This window comes from Camelus ferus, chromosome 35 (assembly GCF_009834535.1).
Source record: "Camelus ferus isolate YT-003-E chromosome 35, BCGSAC_Cfer_1.0, whole genome shotgun sequence".
In the NCBI taxonomy this organism is placed as follows: Eukaryota; Metazoa; Chordata; class Mammalia; order Artiodactyla; family Camelidae; genus Camelus; species Camelus ferus.
The window spans coordinates 10,200,258-10,216,251 of record NC_045730.1 but is presented as its reverse complement, the minus strand read 5'-3'; the positions used below and the strand labels follow the sequence as shown (position 1 = coordinate 10,216,251).

The 15,994-nt window shown below is 35.2% G+C and overlaps 1 protein-coding gene and 1 non-coding gene across 2 annotated transcripts in view; one reads left to right on the top strand and one right to left on the bottom strand.

Annotated features, from left to right (window-relative positions):
• DNAJC1 (DnaJ heat shock protein family (Hsp40) member C1) overlaps positions 1–15,994 on the top strand; it is a 149,599-nt gene that overhangs the window by 97,382 nt on the left and 36,223 nt on the right. The window lies entirely within an intron of this gene.
• LOC116661627 lies at positions 2,607–2,710 on the bottom strand. The gene has a single exon (XR_004317580.1). It is a non-coding gene; the product is annotated as a U6 spliceosomal RNA (small nuclear RNA).

Below are 15,994 nucleotides of genomic sequence, written 5' to 3'. Positions count from 1 at the left end.
TTGTGCAGTGTTTTATGGAGGAGACCTGGATTTCATTCCTGTTCTCGTTATCTCTCTCCCTGGGGCTGCAATGAATAAAATAAGAAATAAAATCACTACCCTGCATCCTTATTGCTGTCGGCTGTATCCTTGTCAGATTTCATAAGCGAAGCTAGATGGGGCCTGGCTAGTACTGGGATGGAAGACCTCAAAACAAAGTCTGTGGAACACACATCTTCCATGCAGCCAGTATGTCGTCTCCCTTGACCCCTTGTCTTACAGTCATTATGGTGCTATCCTGTTTACTACTTGATTGATTTACTTGCTCGAGGAAATTTTTTTAGAAAAAAGTCTTTAAAGTAAATGCATTTCTAGTCATTTAAATCAATACCTTTATTTATCTTCCCTTTTCAAATTTGAGAGACTATTTAGTTTGAAAAGTGTTTGGCTGTATTCTTCAAAAGATAGTATTCCAACCAGCAGTGTGTTTTATTGTTTAAAAATTTCCTTTCTCAGGGACTTCTCATTTTATTCATCTCTGTAAAGTGTTCTCTGTTTCTGTTCTGTTTTGAGAGGTAGTGTTGCTCTTATTTTACAAATAATTTACAACACATGAAATTATTTTTAAGACACACATAATGTAATTGTGTGAAGATAGAAAAATTAGAAATTTTTTTGTTCCATTTAAAACCTGGATTATCTGCATACTCCCCTTAATTTTACATTTTAATTTTAAAAACTCAAATACCAATCATTTAAATTAGATCTTTGTATATGTGTGTATGTGTATATTTAATATATAATGCATGTAATTCACTTAAAAATGCACTAATGTTTTAACCATGAATGGACCCAATCTACCTACAGCTGTTCCTCCCAAAACGCACAAACACAGCTTTCAGAATTACAGATGGTAAATATACATGCATGCATGCACATACACAAACACACATACATACCTAAGTTCTCTAACCCACTGGTTTTCTTTCTTTGTCTGTTTCTGCCTTCCACCCCTTCCTCCATCCTTCTTCCTTCCTTCGTACAAAGGAAACGACATTTTACACAGAACCCCACTATATAAAAGACAGATACAATGCTAAGTTTCTCTGGTTAATGTCAGAAGGAAGGAGGCTGCAGTCCCATCCATTTAGCCTCTTCCTCACCCCATGAGGCAAGGCATCTTGGAAAAACCCTAAAGTTCTAAGAAACATGCCTGCCCTCCTCAGTTTCACATTTTTTCATATACATGAAAATTTAATGTTTTGAAAGAGTTATGATTAGTACAGAAAAGTGAGTAAACAAAAACAACAGTAAGAACAGAAACAAAATCAGTTTATTGTGGGAAAATAGATACTAGAATAGAGAGAACAGGTGTGTGAATGTGAAATTTATTTTATATATATTTTTTAAATTGAAGTATAGTCAGTTTACATTGTTGTATCAATTTCTGGTGTACAGCACATGCTTCAGTCATACATGAACATACATATATTCATTTTCATATTCTTTTTCACCATGTTACTATGAGATACTGAATATAGTTCCCTGTGCTATACAGTATGAACATGTTTATTTTATATATAGAAGTTAGTATCTGCAAATTTCGAACTCCCAATTTATCCCTTCCCACTCCCTTCCCCCACCTCATAACCATGTTTGTTTTCTATGTCTGTACGTCTGTTTCTGTTTTGTAACTAAGTTCATTTATCTTTTTTTTTTTTTTTTTTTTTTTTTTTTTTTTTTTTAGATTCCACATATGAGTGATGCCGTGTGGTATTTTTCTTTCTCTTTCTGGATTACTTCACTTCGAATGACAATCTCTAGGTCCATTCATGTTGCTGCAAATGGCATTATTTTGTTATTTTTCATGGCTGAGTAGTATTCCATTATATAAATATATGACAACTTCTTTATCCAGTCATCTGTCAGTGGACATTTAGGTTGTTTCCATGTCTTGGCAATTGTAAATAGTGCTGCTAGGAATACTGGGTGCATGTATCTTTTTGAATTAAGGTTCCCTCTGGATATATGCCCAGGAGTGGGATTACTGGGTCATATGATAAGTCTGTTTTTAGTCTTCTGAAGAATCTCCGTACTGTTTTCTATAACGGCTGCACCAAATCACATTCCCACTAGCAGTGTAGCAGGGTTCCCTTTTCTCCACACCCTCTCCAGCCTTTATCATTTGTGGACTTTTGAATGATGGCCATTCTGACTGGAGTGAAGTGATACCTCACTGTAGTTTTGATTTGCATTTCTCTGATAATTAGTGATATTGAGCATTTTTTCATGTGCCTGTTGCCCAATTGTATGTCTTTTTTTTTTTTTTTTTTTTTTTTTCATTTGTATGTCTTCATTGGAGAATTGCTTGTTTATGTCTTTTGCCCATGTTTGGATTGGGTTGTTTGCTTTTTTCTTATTAAGTTGTACGAGCTGTTGATATATTCTGGAGATTAAGCCCTTGCCAGTCTCATCTTTTGCAAATATTTTCTCCCATTCCATAGGTTGCCATTTTGTTTTGCTTATGGGTTTCCTTTGCTGTGCAAAAGCTTGTAAGTTTGATTAGGTCCCATTTGTTTACTTTTGCTTTTATTTCTATTGCCTGGGTAGACTGCCCTAGGAGAACAAGAAATATGGAATGCTTCACGAATTTGCATGTCATCCTTGCTCAGGGGCCATGCTTGTCTCTGTATCGTTCCAATTTTAGTATCTATGTTGCCAAAGTGAGCATAAGAAAGTTATTTAAATGAAAAAGAAGGGCATAATAACACTTAGAACTGTGAGCATGGGCCTGAAAAGTGTTCAACAGTGACTCCTGGTAGTTTCTTATTCTACTCTTATGCCAAATCCTCTTCATTTCTGTTTAGAATGACTCCATACCAAAATTAAACCTCCAGAGTTATAGCAATTTGTTAAAGATGGATGGCATATTTTTCTTTATGAAATAAAAATGGTTATTTACTTATATTTTGGAGTATTCCAGAACTGATCTATCTTATAATTTAGTACCATTTAAGATAATATTCCCTATGTGTCATCAGTGACTTTTCTGGAAGTAGTTTTTCAAGTATTTACAGTGTTACTCATTTTAAACCAGCCTTCTTTATAAAAAATTTTTAGAATACCCATGGGAGTGGTGGGTTGGTAAATTTTTTAAAATTGATTCTTTGGAGAGAAAAAATAGCCTCAATTTGCAGCATTTGCCAATTTTAGTGGTAATTACTTCCATCATGGCTGATTTGAAATTATCAACGTGAAGTTAGTGAAAGTGGAGTTGGGAGAAGATGCTCAGTAGTGGTTTATCTTTATGTAATATTTCCACCATGTAGATGTGCCTGTCCTCAAAGGCATACATAGTAATACAATGTAGTAAAATAGTTAGGAAGCAATGAGTTTTGACTATTACCTTTTTAGTATAATTCAACTAATTATAATTTTATATAATTTTTTACTGATGGATACATTTAACAGCTGGCGCACCCATTTCCTGAAACTTTAGCAGTTGGCGCTCATGAGCTGGCACAGGTGGGCTCCAGCACACCACCATCCCTGGGAAAACTCAGCTTTTCCTCTGTTAAATCTGATTCCGCCGTCTTTCATCTGTCTTTAAGATTCACTGTAGCTATGCAGGTTATTTTGCTATGAGTATTTAGGGGATACTTAGAGGATATAAATATCTTGTTTTCTGCTTCTTTTATCGGTTTGTTCTGTCTGTATTATTAAATCATCTATTATATTATTCTGCAGTCATTTGATATCTTACCTTCCTCTTACTTGCCTAGCAAGATAACTGTAAACGTATCAGAATGATTATCTTTGCCATGTCTGAACAACAGAACCAAAAGAAACAAGCCCTAAGTACACTGGAGTATTGGTGAGATATTTTTGTTGCTAGATCTTCACCTACCTAAAACTGCCTAGATTGATCTGTTTTATTGGTAAGAACAGGATTTTCATTTTAAAAGCTTTTTAATGTAATTAGTTTGATAACAGCTGAAGTCTCCCGTGAGAGGTCTCAATCTGTTACCAAGCAATTAACTATTTGTATTCAGCTTGCCACTGAATATTTTATCGTTTATTAGTTTACCCTTTAATAAAATTGTTTTGCACTTTCTAAAACATGTTTATATTTTCAAAATAATTCGGCCATGGCAATATTAGATCTAGAATATCTGCTATTTCTAAAAGATAAATTTGAACTTTGCCTGTTAGAAAATCATATATTTTGCTCAGTTGGTCTTTTGTATTTAAGCTGTTTCTCACCTAAGGAAAGCTTCAGGAAGAAAAGGAAAATTCTTTTGAAACATTGTCTCCGACTATTGTAGAATGGATAGCTAAAAAGGCACCCCAGTGAATGAATTATTATATGATGCTATTAAAAGTGTGTTCAGGGTTCTCTTGACCTTCATGACAGAAAATAACCAGTAGACTTAAAAGCACAAAAAAGTGAAATATTTGTTCACTATTTATGTGTTTGGGATTCTTATTTTATTAAAATCCTACTTTAAGTCTATTAAAATCACTTTCTACAAACATTAAGCACCTATATTTTGTAAGAGTCTCTTAGCGGTATAACTTGCTTGATAACATGAGGACAAAGGATGTCAAATCTCTCAATATTCCACACAAATTTCTGACTTTAAGCCCATCCCGATCAGCGTGTGCAGGAAGTCCACAGTCATTCTTTGAGGCTTTCCCAGTCCCTTCCTTAGTTGTCTCTCCAACAAGACGTCACTCTCTTTTACTGTGACTACTGCTTTGCTCGTTCCCTGAGAATGCCCTCTCCTTCTGGAGTGAGTCCCATTTGCTTGTCATACTGGTTTGGCCAGCGTGATGCCTGTTGTCTCTGACCCAGAAGGAGACCCGCCGGCACCTGCTCTGCCTCCCGCCAGGCCAGCCGGGGTGGCGGGGTGGGGGGGCCTCGCCCACCTCCGAGTTCAGGCGTCTTCACTCCCTTACAGATCCCGCTGCCCCCAGGGCGCTGCGCGCGCACCGGACAGTGCCGGGCCGATCCGCCTTCCAAGTTTCAGGAGCTCTTCTCCCCGTGAAAGTTACCTCGCTCTTTTCTTCACCCCTTTTATTTTCGCTCAGATTTTCTTTTCCACCCTTTTCTCTTTATACACAAATGCAGCCTGATGGCTTCAGTAAGCACGGATGGTTCTGATCTAGGACACATTTCTTTTAAGCAGGAAAAGTAAACCATATCCAGGCTTTTATATCCTGCTGTATTTAAAGTCTTAGTAACTCCTCTTATACAAGTTTTCTCTGAGTGGGAAGAGAGAGAATGAATAATTACAGTACGCCGCTTTACAGAGTAAGATAAAATGAATGCACAAATAAGAAACTACCTTTCTGTGGACTAGAATAAGTACAGATTTATGTACGAGTCTGTATATCAGTGCATGTACTCAAGTACATATATGAGTAGACAACAAAGGATGCTGTGAGAATTAAGTGAAATAAATATGTAAAAGTGGAAGACACATCATAGCCCTTCAATAAAAATTAATCTTAATTAGATAATTTTCTAGAAGAAATAATGGTTTTTATGGACAAGGTGGGTGTTGAGCAGCATGTTTTATTCTACTAATACTCTCTGGCACTGTCTTTAGTTTCATAATTTCATAGATAGTTGGGAAATTTTTTATTATTACAATCATTCCTCTTGTGATGAGTATTTGACTTTAACTCTATTTATAAATTTATTTTCTTCTTAGAAACTTTCTCCAATGGAAACAGTTTACGATCAATTTGAAGAATGCTAATTGATAATTAAGTCTGTAAAGTGAGTCTTTTGTTAAGCCTGGGCATCTTGTAATTAATGACTGCTATGGCACCACCTGCTCTGTTCTGCCTTGAATCTTATCACATCGATGTTGCTTTGAAATCTGAGAATGCTTTCCACTTCCTGACAACTAATACGCTACTTGTTCTAGTCAGACATCATATTACTGACGAGCTGAATACCATTTCCCGTTTCTTTTTCCTGTATCTCTAAGTGAACCACATTTGTCTTAGTAGGATTACGATGTTATATTAAACATACTTAAATAAATCAGATTTTTTTTTGCAGAAGGAAGGAGATCATAGAAAAGATGAATCATAGTATATTAAATGCTCTCCAGATGTAAAATTTTGATAATATTTTAAAAATAACTAGGTGTACCTATGGAGAGAGAGTTATGAAAACTCTTGGAGAGGAAGTTTTTAAAAATTCCCATTTCTTTCTGATCTTCCTTTTATACTATAAGGGTTTTTCTCTCTATTCCATTGTATAGGATTTGCTTTTTGTGCTTTGTATTGTTTCCTTGGATCCAGTCTTCTTTATAACAAAAGTAACTTTTTAGGAATAAACTGAGATATAATTCTTACATTATTACTACTTGGTCACGTGCATTGTTCCTCTGTTCCACTATAAACCACCTGGTGGTTGAGTTCATGCCCTTTTAACTTTATATTCACTGTAGTGTCTGTAGGGTAAATGTTAATTGAATTGAATTTGGTTGTTGAATTAAACTGATCCCATTAATTTACTTCACTCTGTCACTTAATACCCATTACATGGTCTTACCCTTTATGTGTTTATCTTTCAAAAGATAATCTTTTTTCCATGAGTTGAAAGTTCCTGGGAGTATCTCACCATATTCGCAACTAGAAATCACAAGGGTAGGGCCAGTTTATTCTGATACTGGATTAGATTCAAGTTGCTGGACCACAAAAACAGTTTTCTAGTGTCAGTCTTTTCAGAAGAGATATTCTAATGCAACAATATGGTTAGTACTAAGAAAATAGTAATAACTTCGTCTACCTAAATAAAATGCCAAGGCCAAAGTGTGTTCCTGATGGCTGAGTTTTTCATTTGTCATGTGGATCAGACTCCTCCCACAAATGGGATCACTTTATTCTCTCCCGTGCTGAATCTATATGTTAAGCCAAATTACATGTAGAAGACCCTTTGCCAGTATACCATGAAAATCACTTTCTCATGACCCAAAGATACTCATGTAGAGAGTGAATTTTTGGAAGACATGTTGAGCAAAGAAATAAAAGTAAAACATTTCAAAACATGTTGAAGATAAGTGGTAGGCCATTGTGTCTAGCTTCTAGAACATGGTGGGCGTATACTACGAGATAAGGCTGGAAAGGCAGGTCAGTAACAAAATGTAGAAGGTTTTGAATGCCAGGCTAAGAAGTTTACATTTTATATTTTATGTAGTGGGGAATCTGTGGATTTTGAGCTAAGAAGGAGTGGGGTGTTGATGTGCTGTTTTATAAAAATGACTCTAACAGCAGCAGACTGTGGAGTGAGAGTAGAAAGGAAAGAAATTCCAGAAATGATGCGGAAATAAAGTTCAGATTTGCCTGTAATCATAGCTAGCTAGTAAATAGTAGAGCCAGGGTTCAAATGGTCTATCTGACCCTAAAACCAATACACCATCCACCCCCCACAACATAAAGATAGTCATCCCTCAGTATTCATAGGGGGTTGGTTCCAGGACACTGCTCCCAACCCCAGGACACCACAATCCCCAGATACTCCTTGTAAGAATGGCGTAGTATTTGCATCTTACCTATGTACTTCCTCCCTATATTTCAGTAATCTCTAGATTACTTATAATACCTAATACAGTGTGAATACTGTGTAAATACAGTGTAAATGCTGTGTAAGCAGTTGCTAGCATGCAGCAAATTAAAATTTTGCTTTTTGGCACTTTCTGGAATTTTTTTCCTGATTATTTTCAATCCGGACGGAGATGGTTGAATCTGCAGATGCAGAACCGATGGATATGGAGGGCCATCTGTATATTTTATTAAAATTATGTAAACATCTGTTTATTAGGAGACAGAACCATGTATTTTCATTTTTATGTCCCAGGGTCTTAGCACAGTGCCTAAATACAGTGGGCACCCCATTAGTTCGATCAGTGAACATTTATTGGCCACCTGCTAGGCATTGTGCTAGGGTGTGCATATGATTCAGCTCTAGTGATATTGTCAGTTGTTTCTAAGTAACTCACCAATGTACACATACACACCAGTTTATGAGAGTTCCTGTTGTTCCACATCCCTGCTCACATTTGGTATTTATGTCTTTTTTTTTTTTTAATCGTTTTAGCTCTTCTAGTGGATATACCAATGTGGGTTTTTTAATAATTTTTTTCAATCATTGAGGAGAAAGTCACGTAACATAAAACTAACCTTTCAAAAGTCAACGATTCAGTAGCATTTAGTACATTCAGTATTTTACAGCCACCACCTTGGTCTAGCACCGAAACATTTCATTACCCCAAAAGGAAACCCCTGTGCCTATTACCCAGTTGCTCCCCATTATCCAATCCTGTCCCCACCAGCCTATAGCAACCACTAATCTTCATTTTGTCTCCATGGATTTACCTATTTTGGATATTTCTTATAAATGGAATCGTACAGTATGTGACCTTTTGTTTCTGGCTTCTTTCACTTAGCATGTTTTGATATTCATCCACATTGTAGCAGGTATCAGTCCTTTTTATGGCTGAATAACATTCCATTTTATATATATACCACAATTTGTTTATCCATTTTCAATTGATGGACTTTCGGACTATTCTGCCTCTTGGATGCTAATGAACATGTGTCTATGTATATTTGTTTGAGTACCTTTATCTGTTCCAAAGTGGAATTGCTGGGATATATGGTAATTTTATGTTGAGCCTTTTGAGGAACCTCTAATCTGTTTTTCCATAACAGCTGAACCGTTCTACATTCTCACCAGCAGTATACAAGGATTTCATTTTCACATCTTCTTATCCACACTTGTTATTTTCTGTTGTTGATGTTAAGCCATCCTCGGGTGTGTAGTGGTATCTCACTGTGGGTTTGACTTGCATTCCCCTAATGACTGGTAACATAGAGCATCTCGTCATGTGCTTGTTAGCCGTGTGTGTTTTCTTTAGGGAAATGCCCTTTTTTAAAAATTGAGTTGTCTGTTACCAAGTGCATTACATGTTCTGCATACTGAATATGTGATTTGCTTATAAGATATATGATTGTGATTTACAAATGTTTTGTCCCGTTCTGTGGTTTTCTTTTCACTTTCCTAAAGATGTCCTTTTATGGACAAACATCTAAAATTTTGATGAAGTCCAATTTACCAGCTTTTTCATTTGTGGTTTTTGGTACTATAGCTGTGACTCTATTGTCAGATTAAAGGTAATGAATTTTACCCTTTTGCTTTCTTCCATGAATTTTATGGTTTTAGTTTTTATATTTAAATTATTGACTCATTTTGCATTAATTTTTGTATACTTTTCAAGTAGGAGTCTGGAGTCATTCTTTTGCACATTATATATAATCTCAGCACAATTTCATGAAAAGACTCTCCTTCTATTAAATGGTCTTGGCATCCTGTCAAAAATCGTTTGACCATGTATGTGAGGGCTCATTTCTGGGCTCTAGTCTATTCCGTTGGTCTGTATGTCTGTCTTTATGCCAGTACCACACTCTTTTGAATACTGTAGCTTTGTATTAAGCTTTGAAATCAGGAAATGTGAATACTCCAGCTTTCTTCTTTTTCAAGATTGTTTTGGCTGTTGGGTTCACTTGAGATCCCATATGAATTTCAGGATGGATTTTCCTATTTGCATACAATGTCACGGGGATTTTGATGGAGATTGTTTTGTATCTGTAGATTGCTTTGGGTAAAATTCACATCTTAACAATGTTAAGTCCTTCTATCCATGAACGTGGATGTCTTTTCATTTATTTATTTCTTCTCTAATTTCTTTCAACAGTGTTTTGTACTTTTTATTGTACAAGTCTTCCACCTCTTTGGTTAAATTAATTCCTAAGTGCTTTTATTTTTGATGCTATTATAAATGGAATTGTTTCATAATTTCCTTTTCAGATTGTTCATCATTAGTGTATACAGATGCAGCTGAGTTTGTGTGTTGGTATTATATCCTATAACATTGCTGATTTCAGTTATTAATTGTAATGGGTTTTGTGTGTGACCTTTTTAGTTGTCTGTATATAAGATGGTGTCATCTGTGAACAGAGGTAATTATACATCTTCCTTTACAATTTGGATGTCCTTCATTTCCTTTTCTTATGTAATGTCACTGGCTAGAACTTCCAGTATTAGATTGGAAAAGTGGCAAAAGTGAGCATCCTTGTTTTGTTCCTAATCTCAGAGGGAAGGTTTTTAGACTTTTACCACAGAATGTGAAGCTGTGGGGGTTTTTTTTTCCATTTATGACCTTTATTATGTTGAAGTTATTTCCTTCTGTTCCTTGTTTAAATGTTTTTTTTTTTATCATGAAATAACGTTGAATTTGTCCAGTGCTTTTTCTGCATCAGTTGAGAAAATCATGAGGGTGTTTTTTTTCCCCTTTATTTTATTAATGTGGTGTATTACACTGAGTGATTTTCTTATGTTGAACAACCCTTGCACTCCTGGCATAAATCCCACTTTACCATGGTGTGTAATTGTTTTCATGTACTTTTGGAGTTTGTTGCTGGTATTCCGTTGAAGATTTCTCCATCAGTATTCAAAAGCTGTGTTCTGTAGTTTTCTTTTTCTGGGGTGGCTTCGGGATAAGGGTACTACTAGTCTCACAGAATGTGTTAGGAAGTGTTACCTCTTTTTCATTTTTTTGGAAGAAAAATTTTGGAAGAGTTTTAGAAGGACTGGTGATAATTCTTCTCTAAATGTTTAGTAGAATTCACCAGTAAAGTCACCTGGTCCTGGTCTTTTGAAGTTGGTTGTGTTTTTTTTTTGTTTGTTTGTTTTAACTGATTCAGTCTCTTTATTGTTATGGGTCTGTTCAGATTTTCCATTCCTTCTTCAGTCAGTTTTGGAAACTTACTTATTTCTGTGAATTCTTCCCATTTTCATCTAGTTTATTTTATTTGTTGGCATACAGTTATTTTTGGTAATCTCTATATTTTGGTAATCTCCCAAAAACTTTTTATTTCTGAAAGCTTGGTAATAGCTTCACTTTCATTTCATGTCTCATTTTAGTTATTTGCATCTCTTCTCTCCCCACCGCCCCCACCTCCTCACCTTCCCACTCATCTCTCTCTGTCAGTCTAGCTAAGTTTTCCAATTTTGTTGATCTTCTAAAGAACGAACTTTCTATTTCACTGAGTCTATTATTTTCCTATTTTTTTAACTAAAAAAAATTACAGGGGGTGATTAGGTATGTTTGTTTGTTTGAATGGAGGTACTGGGGATTGAGCCTAGGACCTGGTGCATGCAAAGCATGCACTGTATCACTGAGCTATGGTTTGTTTTCATTTTCATTTGCCTGTAAGTATTTTTTAATTTCCCTAATTTTTTTTTGAACCTGTTTGTTGTTTAAGACTGTGTTATTTAATGTTCATGTACATGTGGATTTTCTACTTTTTATTCTGTTACTGATTCCTAGTTTCATTCTTTGTGGTTAGGGAAGATACTTTATGTGGCTTCAGTATTTTTACATTTTTTGACACTTATTTTACGGCCTTACATACGGTTTATCCTGGAGAATGTTCTTTGTGCACTTGAGGAGAATGTGTGTTGTGCTGTTGTTGGATGGAGTGTTCACTATGAATATGTTAGGTCTAGTTGGTTTACAGTATTGTTCAAGTTCTGTATGTCCTTATCTATCTTATATCTGTATGGTCTGTCCATATTGAAAACGGGGTATTGAAGTTTCCAACTGTTACTGTAGAACTGTTTCCTCAGTGCTTTCAACGTTTCACGTATTTTGAGCTCTGTTGTTTGGGGGTATATGTTTTTGTAAGTGTTCTGCCTCCTGGATGAACTGATCCTTTTATAAATGTATAATGTCCTTCTTTGTCTCTTCAAACAGTTTTTGACCTAAACTCTATTTTGTGCAATATTTGTACAGCCACTCAGCTGTCTTTTGGATACTATTTGCATAAAGTATCTGTTTTGTATCCTTTCAGTTCCAGCCTATTTGTGTCTTATGACAAAGACAGGTGCCTTATATCAGGTTTTCAGATAGTCCCAGGCAGGTTAGAGTAGATAAACACAATAATTTGCAAATAAGCTTTGCTCTGCTTCTTCCAGAGCAAGGGACCAGGGTCCCAGACTGAGAAAGCAGACTTCCATCTTCAAGATTGCCACCAGACCGAGCAGGGAGTGAGGCAAGGGCATGTAAAAATGCTACAGAGCTTTCCTACCACTTTTAAGATGTCTTTTTCTTGGTTCAATATTTGCTTGGTTTCTATAAACCTTTATTTTCTGGAGTTATGAAAAAGTTGGTTCACACAGTTTCTACTTGATTTTTCAATGTTTCTGTGAAAGGACAGGCACTTGGGATTGACTGTGCTACCATTTTGGCTCACATCACACCCCTGAATGGAAATTATGAACATACATTTTAAGCTAAGAAGAGCAAAGGAAGGAGTACAAATTGAAGTTCGAAAGGGGAATGATTAAAGGACCAAGACCTTAAAGGAAACAACAGGAGATGGGGTCAAACCATGGGACAGGAGGCATTACTTTTGGAAGAGAACTGAAGAAAGAAGGAAAGGATAAGAGATAATTCAGAGGAAATTTTAGGTGAATAGGTGGAAAGAAGAGCCGTCAGCTTTACTCAGTTTTTTTTTTTTTTTTTTTTTTTAATTCACTGAACAGTTACTGAATTCTGACTGTAATACCTTTATGGCTACCTTGCTAGTCCTACTCTGGAATGGAAGTCCAGAGTCTGGAAGTGACAATACTTACAATGGGAAAGCAAAATAATACACGTACACAAAGAGTCTAGGAAAGAGGAGTGACACTTGAGCTGAACATTAAGGATGTGGAGCTATCCAAACAGCTAGAAGAGAGGGGACCTAAGAGTAGTACATAATTATTTCTTGTCATCATATTATGCCAAAGAATGGTATCTCTTAGGAGTCTTCTGCCTGTTTGTCTTTGACACCTTCAGCACTTTCTTTGTTACTCACTCTGCTAGGTAAACTAGAACTCAAGATAGAGAGTTACAAATCGGTCATGATCCAGTTGTCTGTCATCTTTAATATGGAAATAACTGTTTTTTAATAAAAATGGGGGTGATAGTTTCATCATTTAATTGTTATAAAGTGGTGATGATAGTACGAATGCTGTGAAGATTAAATCAGTTAGTGTATGTGAAACACTTCGGAAGCTGACACGTAATAAGCATCTAACCCTAACCGCTCCAGACGGGTTAGGAGACTTCTAAGTGGTGCACAGACGTTCAGCTCGACAGTGACAGCACTTGGACATAAGTCATTATTCAACAGATCTTTTGCTTAAGAATTAGGATTTTCTTTTTTTCCTTTCCATTTCTACTAATGTTTGGGTATTTTGAGATAGATAGAAGGTCTGGGAGAGTATTTGTAGAACTGCTGTTATTTATTCCTGTTAGGATTCAGGAAATAATAGAGAATGCTTGTGGTTTATTATTCTGAAATGTTGACATCGGTTCTTATTTTATAATATTTAACATCCTTTTAATCTGTAATTATAGCTCTTTGTCATCCTTAATGTTAATTTATTGTGGGTCTGGATTTGTCCATTTTGTCATTTTTGGCAAAGAACCATCTGTTATCAAGCCATTTTTTGTTGTTTTAAATTTTTCATTAATTTATCCTTTGTCTTTATTCATTCCTTTTTTAAAACCATCTTCAGCTTTTCTCGGTTGAATTTTTATCTCATTATTCTAATTAATGCATTGGAAACTATATGAATTTCCCTCTGAGTACTGTTTCAGCTGTACCCATAAATAAGAGTTTCTTTTGATGTTTATCTTTAAATAGTCTTTAATTCTGCATTTTCATTTTCTCTGAGGTTTTTTTTGGAGAATTTGATAAAATTTCCCTATGGTTAGTATTTTTGTTGTTTGGGCTCTCCTTTACTTATGAGTATCTGTTTTCATTGCTGCATACGCAGGGTGTGCCTTAGATGGTTTCTGTGTCTTAGAATATATGTTTTTTCTTTGTTACCTAATACTTGATCAACTTTTGGTAAATGTTCCATACTTATTTTTTAAAGTATTTTATTATTTTATAACTGAGTGTATGGCTCCCTTTAATCTTGTAAAACCGCAGTCATCAATTGTTTTTCCTCATCTCCTCAGCTCTAAATGTTAGAGGGCCCCAGAGCTTTATCTTTGGACTCCTGTCTTCTGTCTGCATTCACTTCCACGCTGATGACTCCTAAATTTATATCTTTCTGGGGACTTCTTTCCTGAACTTCAGACTTACTTATCTGACTGCTTATTTATTTCCACTTTGTGTCTAATTGTCTTGTCCAATTTAATATGCATCTTTTCCTCTACTTTCTTCCCTGCTTTTTAACTGTTTTCTCATTCCAGGTTTTCCTTTCTAATAGTTTGCAACTTATACAGTTTCTATTCTTTTAGTGGTTACTATAGAAATTGCAATATTCATTATTAGCTTAACTCTTTTCTGAAAAATACAAAGACCTTGGAACACTTTTATTGTTCTTTTCATTTCTCCTTGATCATTATTACTCTATTTGAATTCTGCCTTATGTTTCTAACACTTAACAACACCATTATTATATTTAATGTTCTTTTGCTCTTCCTGTCTTTTTGTTTCTCAGAATTTTATTGGAAATGATTTTATTCTTTTCCAAGGTTCATCCTTTTGACTTTGCTTTCATTAGGGACCATCTGTGGGAAAACTCTTAAGTTTTTATTTGTGTGAAAATGTCTTTACTTTCTTAAAAGATATTTGTTGGGGAATTCTAGGTTGAAATTTATCTTCTCCTATCATTTCAGTGTCTTCTAACTTTCCTCTTTACTCAACTGTCCGTCTAGTTGTTGCTGCTTTAAAGGTAATCTGTCTTTTTTTTTTTTTTTTAACCTCTGGCTTTTTAAAACTTCTTGTTTGCTGTTCTGCATTTTCTCCATTACATGTTTAGATATGAATATATTTATCCTTCTTGGGATTTGTTGGGCTTATTGAATAGAGGATTGGTCATTTTTCCAGTCGTAGGAAAACTTCAGTTGTCATCTCTTTGTGTAATCACTATATCCCATCTCTGCCTCATTCTGAGGCTCTGATTAGGGATTTGTTAGATCATCTCACGTGATATCCCCTACCTCATAGCCTCTCTTTCATATTTTTCATACCTTCATCTCCTTGGGCTTCATTCTGGATGACTTTTTATTTCCTATCTTCCATTTTACTAATTCTCTTTATAGCTATGTTTAATCTGCTATTTGACCTGTCCACTGAGTTTTATGTTTCAGTTTTAAGATGTTTAAATACACTCTATTTGGTGCCTTTTCAAATCTTTCTGGTAAATATTTATAGCTTCCCAATTCCTGTGGGTATTTTCAGATTGATCTTTAATTTCTTTAAACATCCTAAACATAGTTATTTTATAATCTTTGTATGACAGTTCTAACTATAAAATTTTTGTCTGTCTCCTATTTGTTTTTCTTTTTTTTTTTCCTGTGAGCTCTCACTCATGTACCTATTATCCAGGTAATATAAATTTGGGCTATAAATTCTGGTGAGGGCCAGCTCATGGTTATAAATTCTCAGAAACTTTTTATCACCCTGAGGTGCTCAGCACTTAGAAAACAACTTTCCTTGTGGTCCCATATGGGTGAGAGTTACTTAGTAGATTTTCTTCTTAGTCACCTTAAACTTGAGGTTATGCTTAATAGGAATCTCAGTTCACTGTGGGGAGAGGAAGATTCTATTAGAATTCTCACCTCATGTGGACTCTGGAGTTTTTCTGTTCCTTGAAGTTGCAGGCCCTGTGAGACCAAGTATTTGCCTTCACTTAGATTTTAGATTGAAAAATTCTTATTATCTTGTGAATTCTTCAAAGCTTTTATATATGCATATATAATTATTATAAATTTCTCATTACTGAATTTGGTTCAACTATGGATACTAACTATACTTAAGTGCAACTTAACTTAGATCTGGTTAAGAAATCTGAAGATCAAAGAGTTCTTTTTCAGTTTTTAAAATTCTTGACATGTTAATATTTTATCATTGATGCATTTAGAGCATGAAA